Source organism: Petromyzon marinus, unplaced genomic scaffold (genome assembly GCF_048934315.1).
Source record: "Petromyzon marinus isolate PM22_M1 ecotype Great Lakes invasive population unplaced genomic scaffold, UKy_Petmar_22M1.pri1.0 PM_Scaffold_184, whole genome shotgun sequence".
Taxonomy (NCBI): Eukaryota; Metazoa; Chordata; class Hyperoartia; order Petromyzontiformes; family Petromyzontidae; genus Petromyzon; species Petromyzon marinus.
The window spans coordinates 82,501-90,557 of record NW_027423151.1 but is presented as its reverse complement, the minus strand read 5'-3'; the positions used below and the strand labels follow the sequence as shown (position 1 = coordinate 90,557).

The 8,057-nt window shown below is 49.9% G+C and overlaps 1 protein-coding gene across 2 annotated transcripts in view; it reads left to right on the top strand.

Annotated features, from left to right (window-relative positions):
• The first annotated feature begins 4,915 nt into the window (after positions 1 to 4,915).
• The window catches only part of LOC116937636 (interleukin enhancer-binding factor 3-like), a 78,872-nt gene continuing 75,730 nt past the window's right edge, over positions 4,916 to 8,057 (top strand). Inside the window, exon 1 of one of the 2 annotated variants that reach the window (XM_076063765.1) lies at positions 4,916 to 6,741. The gene's annotated coding sequence lies outside the window, so the exon portion shown is untranslated. Of the gene's footprint in view, positions 6,742 to 7,726 lie in introns of those variants that run through there. The other variant, XM_076063766.1, reaches the window with a different exon arrangement.

Genomic DNA, 8,057 nt, shown 5'->3' with positions numbered 1-8,057 from the left:
GTCTACCCATAGACTCCAGTGTTAAAGTGTCTGCCCATAGACTCCAATGTTAAAGTGTCTACCCATAGACTCCAATGTTAAAGTGTCTACCCATAGACTCCAATGTTAAAGTGTCTACCCATAGACTCCAATGTTAAAGTGTCTACCCATAGACTCCAATGTTAAAGTGTCTACCCTTAGACTCCAATGTTACAGTGTCTACCCATAGTCTCCAATGTTAAAGTGTCTACCCATAGACTCCAATGTTAAAGTGTCTACCCATAGACTCCAATGTTAAAGTCTCCCATAGACCCAAATAGACCTATAGAGACCCATATTCATAAACCCATAGAGACCCACAGAGACCCATCCTCATAGAGACCCACAGACACCCATAGAGACCCAAACTCAGAGACCCTTAGAGACTCATAGAGACCCATAGAGACCCATAGAGACACATAGAGACCCAAACTCAGAGACCCACAGAGACCCATAGAGACACATAGAGACCCAAACTCAGAGACCCACAGAGACCCATAGAAACCCATAGAAACCCATAGAAACCCACAGAGATCCATAGAGACCCATAGAGACCCACAGGGACCCATAGAGACCCACAGGGACCCATAGAGACACACAGAGACCCATAGAGACCCACAGAGACCCTCAGAGACCCACAGAGACCCACAGAGACCCATAGAGACCCACAGAGACCCACAGAGACCCATAGAGACCCACAGAGACCCATAGAGACCCACAGAGAGCCACAGAGACCCACAGAGACATAGAGACCCACAGAGACCCACAGAGACCCACAGAGACCCACAGAGACCCATAGAGACCCATAGAGACCCATAGAGACCCATGGAGACCCACAGAGACCCATAGAGACCCACAGAGAGCCACAGAGACCCATACAGACCCACAGAGACCCATAGAGACCCACAGAGACCCATAGAAACACATAGAGACCCATAGAGACCCATAGAAACCCAGAGAGACCCATAGAGACCGACAGAGACCCACAGAGACCCATAGAGACCCATAGAGACCCACACAGACCCACAGAGACCCACAGAGACCCACAGAGACCCATAGAGACCCACAGAGACCCATAGAGACCCACAGAGAGCCACAGAGACCCACAGACCCACAGAGACCCACAGAGACCCACAGAGACCCACACAGACCCATAGAGACCCATAGAGACCCACAGAGACCCATAGAGACCCATGGAGACCCACAGAGACCCATAGAGACCCATGGAGACCCACAGAGACCCATAGAGACCCATGGAGACCCACAGAGACCCATAGAGACCCACAGAGAGCCACAGAGACCCACAGAGACCCATGGAGACCCACAGAGACCCATAGAGACCCACAGAGAGCCACAGAGACCCATACAGACCCACAGAGACCCATAGAGACCCACAGAGACCCATAGAGACCCATAGAGACCCACAGAGACCCATAGAGACCCACAGAGACCCATAGAGACCCACAGAGAGCCACAGAGACCCATGGAGACCCACAGAGACCCATAGAGACCCACAGAGAGCCACAGAGACCCATACAGACCCACAGAGACCCATAGAGACCCACAGAGACCCATAGAGACCCATAGAGACCCACAGAGACCCATAGCGACCCACAGAGACCCACAGAGACCCATAGAGACCCACACAGACCCATAGAAACCCAAAGAGACCCACAGAGACACATAGAAACACACAGAGACCCATAGAGACCCAGAGAGACCCATAGAGACCCACAGAGACCCATAGAGACCTACAGAGACCCATAGAGACCCACAGAGACCCATAGAGACCCACAGAGACCCATAGAGACCCACAGAGACACTCAGAGACCCATAGAGACCCATAGAGACCCATAGAGACCCATAGAGACCCATAGAGACCCACAGCGACCCACAGAGACCCACAGAGACACACAGAGACACATAGAGACCCACAGAGACCCATAGAGACCGACAGAGACCCACAGAGACCCATAGAGACCCATAGAGACCCATAGAGACCCATGGAGACCCACAGAGACCCATAGAGACCCACAGAGAGCCACAGAGACCCATACAGACCCACAGAGACCCATAGAGACCCACAGAGACCCATAGAAACACATAGAGACCCATAGAGACCCATAGAAACCCAGAGAGACCCATAGAGACCGACAGAGACCCACAGAGACCCATAGAGACCCATAGAGACCCACACAGACCCATAGAGACCCACAGAGACACACAGAGACCCATAGAGACCCACAGAGACCCATAGAGACCCACAGAGACACACAGAGATCCATAGAGACCCACAGAGACCCATAGAGACCCACAGAGACATACAGAGACCCACAGAGACCCATAGAGACCCATAGAGACCCACAGAGACACACAGAGACCCACAGAGACCCATAGAGACCCACAGAGACCCATAGAGACCCACAGAGACACACACAGACCCATAGAGACCCACAGAGACCCACAGAGACCCATAGAGACCCACAGAGACACACAGAGACTCACAGAGACCCACAGAGACCCACAGAGACCCATAGAGACCCACAGAGACCCATAGAGACCCACAGAGACACACACAGACCCATAGAGACCCACAGAGACCTCATAGAGACCCACAGAGACCCATAGAGACCCACAGAGACCCATAGAGACCCATGGAGACCCACAGAGACCCATAGAGACCCATGGAGACCCACAGAGACCCATAGAGACCCATGGAGACCCACAGAGACCCATAGAGACCCACAGAGAGCCACAGAGACCCATGGAGACCCACAGAGACCCATAGAGACCCACAGAGAGCCACAGAGACCCATACAGACCCACAGAGACCCATAGAGACCCACACAGACCCATAGAAACCCAAAGAGACCCACAGAGACACATAGAAACACACAGAGACCCATAGAGACCCAGAGAGACCCATAGAGACCCACAGAGACCCATAGAGACCTACAGAGACCCATAGAGACCCACAGAGACCCATAGAGACCCACAGAGACCCATAGAGACCCACAGAGACACTCAGAGACCCATAGAGACCCATAGAGACCCATAGAGACCCACAGCGACCCACAGAGACCCACAGAGACACATAGAGACCCACAGAGACCCATAGAGACCGACAGAGACCCACAGAGACCCATAGAGACCCATAGAGACCCATAGAGACCCATGGAGACCCACAGAGACCCATAGAGACCCACAGAGAGCCACAGAGACCCATACAGACCCACAGAGACCCATAGAGACCCACAGAGACCCATAGAAACACATAGAGACCCATAGAGACCCATAGAAACCCAGAGAGACCCATAGAGACTGACAGAGACCCACAGAGACCCATAGAGACCCATAGAGACCCACACAGACCCATAGAGACCCACAGAGACACACAGAGACCCATAGAGACCCACAGAGACCCATAGAGACCCACAGAGACACACAGAGACCCATAGAGACCCACAGAGACCCATAGAGACCCACAGAGACATACAGAGACCCACAGAGACCCATAGAGACCCATAGAGACCCACAGAGACACACAGAGACCCATAGAGACCCACAGAGACCCATAGAGACCCACAGAGACCCATAGAGACCCACAGAGACACTCAGAGACCCACAGAGACCCATAGAGACCCACAGAGACCCACAGAGACCCTCAGAGACCCACAGAGACCCATAGATACCCATAGAGACCCATAGAGACCCACACAGACCCATAGAGACCCACAGAGACACACAGAGACCCATAGAGACCCACAGAGACTCACAGAGACCCATAGAGACCCACAGAGACCCACAGAGACCCTCAGAGACCCACAGAGACCCATAGAGACTCCATAGAGACCCACAGAGACCCTCAGAGACCCACAGAGACCCATAGAGACCCACAGAGACCCACAGAGACCCATAGAGACCCACAGAGACCCACAGAAACCCATAGAGACCCACAGAGACCCACAGAAACCCATAGAGACCCACAGAGACCCATAGAGACCCACAGACCCCCACACAGACACCTAGCCTGGCACAGCAGCACAACCCATGGCACCTGCAGGGTCTGTCACGTGACCTCCTCCTCATGCACCTAGCCTGGCACAGCAGCACAACCCATGGCACCTGCAGGGTCTGTCACGTGACCTCCTCCTCATGCACCTAGCCTGGTACAGCAGTACAACCCATGGCACCTGCAGTGTCTGTCACGTGACCTCCTCCTCATGCACCTAGCCTGGCACAGGCGGTGTGGAGTGGAAAACTGGAGAGCTCATTAACATAAAATATTACAATGAGATTCCGAAATCGTCAATTATGTTAATATGCTATGCTAATTGCGTGTGAGGTTTTCCAGCTTCGCCCCGCCCACGCCGCTGTCAAGCCTGTGCCCACTCCCCCTAAAGTTAGCCAATGAGCGATGAGGCCACGCCTCACACCATAGTAAACCCAGCCCACTCTACAGCTCTTGGCCACGCCCTCTCGCTTGTTAAGCACTGGAAGATTTAGCCCCGCCCTCTGTCAGTACACGCCCCCGCCGCCTTCGATGTAAGCCCCGCCCTCCGCCAACTTTGACCAAAGGGAGACCTCGGCCCGCCCATTCCATACTAAGCCCCCGCCCACTCTCCCACCATAGCCAATGAACGTCGAGGCCATGCCCACTCGACCTCTAAGCCCCGCCTCTTTACCCTTGGTAATCAACAACCCCTCCCTTCGCATAAGCCCCGCCCTCCGCCAAGTTGCCCAATGGCAGGCTCTGACCCCGCCGCGTCCGTCCCCTCAGGCCCCGCCTTCCGCCAACCGGACCAATGGCATTCTCTGACCCCCGCCGCGTCCGCCCCCACAGGCACCGCCCTCCGCCACGTCGACCAATGGGAGACTCTGGGCCACGCCCCCTTCAACGCACGCCCCGCCCCCGTCCCGTAGACTCGCTGGCGGCCGAGGTCTCGCTCAGACGTTCGAGTAACGTCCAGCCGACGTTCAGCGGCAACGTCACTCGCGTGATGATAGTTACACTGCTAGTTAGTACACATTACTACTAGTTAGTTACACTGCTAGTTAGTTACACTGCTAGTTAGTACACATTACTACTAGTTAGTACACATTACTACTAGTTAGTACACCATATAGTACATTAGTTAGTTACACTGCTAGTTAGTTACACTACTAGTTAGTACACCATATAGTACATTAGTTAGTTACACTGCTAGTTAGTACACATTACTACTAGTTAGTACACATTACTACTAGTTAGTACACCATATAGTACATTAGTTAGTTACACTGCTAGTTAGTTACACTACTAGTTAGTGCACCATATAGTACATTAGTTAGTTACACTGCTAGTTAGTACACATTACTACTAGTTAGTACACATTACTACTAGTTAGTACACATTACTACTAGTTAGTACACCATATAGTACATTAGTTAGTTACACTGCTAGTTAGTACACATTACTACTAGTTAGTACACATTACTACTAGTTAGTACACATTACTACTAGTTAGTACATTAGTACACCATATAGTACATTAGTTAGTTACACTACTAGTTAGTTACACTGCTAGTTAGTTACACTACTAGTTAGTACATTAGTTAGTTACACTACTAGTTAGTTACACTGCTAGTTAGTACACTATTTAGTACATTAGTTAGTTACACTACTAGTTAGTTACACTGCTAGTTAGTACACTATTTAGTACATTAGTTAGTTACACTACTAGTTAGTTACATTGCTAGTTAGTACATTAGTTAGTTACACTGCGAGCTAGTACATTAGTACACTGGTTATTACATTAGTTATTTACACTACTAGGTAGTTACACTGCTAGTTAGTTACACAGCTAGTTAGTACATTAGTTAGTTACACTACTAGTTAGTTACATTAGTTAGTTAGTACATTAGTTAGTTACACTACTAGTTAGTTACACTACTAGTTAGTTACACAGCTAGTTAGTACATTAGTTAGTTACACTACTAGTTAGTTACATTAGTTAGTTAGTACATTAATTAGTTACACTACTAGTTAGTTACACTGCTAGTTAGTACATTAGTTAGTTACACTACTAGTTAGTACATTAGTTAGTTACACTGCTAGTTAGTTACACTACTAGTTAGTTACACAGCTAGTTAGTACATTAGTTAGTTACACTACTAGTTAGTTACATTAGTTAGTTAGTACATTAATTAGTTACACTACTAGTTAGTTACACTGCCAGTTAGTACATTAGTTAGTTACACTACTTGTTAGTACATTAGTACACTGGTTATTACATTAGTTACACTACTAGTTATTAGTTACACGACTAGTTATTAGTTACACTACTAGTTAGACTACTAGTTATTAGTTACACTACTAGTTAGACTACTAGTTATTAGTTACACGACTAGTTATTAGTTACACTACTCGTTAGACTACTAGTTATTAGTTACACTACTAGTTAGTGTAGTTAGACTGTCAGTTAGACTACTAGTTATTAGTTACACTACTAGTTAGACTACTAGTTATTAGTTACACTACTAGTTAGTGTAGTTAGACTGTTAGTTAGACTACTAGTTATTAGTTACACTACTAGTTAGTGTAGTTAGACTGTTAGTTAGACTACTAGTTATTAGTTACACTACTAGTTAGACTACTAGTTACACTACTAGTTAGTGTAGTTAGTGAGAATCATTCTACTACAGCAACAACGTCGCCTCACCCGCCGACGGTTCGAGGTGGTGGTGAGTGGTGAGGGTGGTGGTGAGGGTGGTGGTGAGTGGTGGTGGTGAGTGGTGAGGGTGGTGGTGAGGGTGGTGGTGATGGTGGTGGTGGTGGTGATGAGGGTGGTGGTGAGGGTGGTGAGGGTGATGGTGGTGGTGAGGGTGATGGTGGTGGTGGTGGTGGTGATGAGGGTGGTGGTGATGGTGGTGGTGAGGGTGATGGTGGTGGTGATGGTGGTGGTGGTGAGGGTGGTGGTGAGGGTGGTGGTGAGGGTGGTGAGGGTGGTGGTGATGTTGGTGAGTGGTGAGGGTGGTGAGTGGTGAGGGTGGTGAGGGTGGTGGTGGTGGTGAGGGTGGTGGTGGTGAGGGTGGTGGTGAGGGTGATGGTGGTGTTGGTGGTGGTGATGAGGGTGGTGGTGATGGTGGTGGTGAGGGTGATGGTGGTGGTGATGGTGGTGGTGGTGAGGGTGGTGGTGAGGGTGGTGGTGAGGGTGGTGAGGGTGGTGGTGATGTTGGTGAGTGGTGAGGGTGGTGAGTGGTGAGGGTGGTGAGGGTGGTGGTGGTGGTGGTGAGGGTGGTGGTGGTGAGGGTGGTGGTGAGGGTGGTGGTGAGGGTGGTGAGGGTGGTGGTGAGGGTGGTGAGTGGTGAGGGTGGTGAGGGTGGTGAGGGTGGTGGTGAGTGGTGAGGGTGGTGAGGGTGGTGGTGGTGGTGAGGGTGGTGGTGGTGAGGGTGATGGTGGTGGTGATGGTGGTGGTGATGGTGGTGGTGATGGTGGTGGTGAGGGTGGTGGTGGTGGTGGTGAGTGTGAGGGTGGTGAGTGGTGGTGAGTGGTGGTGAGGGTGGTGATGAGTGGTGGTGAGGGTGAGGGTGGTGAGGGTGGTGAGTGGTGAGGGTGGTGGTGAGGGTGAGGGTGGTGAGTGGTGAGTGTGGTGGTGGTGGGTGGTGAGGGTGGTGAGGGTGATGGTGGTGGTGATGGTGGTGGTGAGGGTGGTGGTGGTGATGGTGAAGGTGAGTGTTAGTGGTGAGTGTTAGTGAGTGTTATTATTGGTGATTGTTTGTGGTGTTAGTGTTATTTGTGTTATTATTAGTGTTATTATTGTTAGTGTTATTGTTATTATTGTTATTGTTATTAGTGAGTGTTATTTGTGTTATTGTTGTTATTGTTATTAGTGTTATTTGTGTTTGTGTTGATCTCTGGCAGGGCAATATTTTTTTCTGTTTTTCCCTCCTGGATTTGTCGTCTTGCACCAAGTCACAAAGCCACTCAGTCGCTCTGAGATGTCTTCTTGTTCATCTTTTAGTTCTTTGTTGCGTTTGCAGCCAATTCAAGAGCTCTA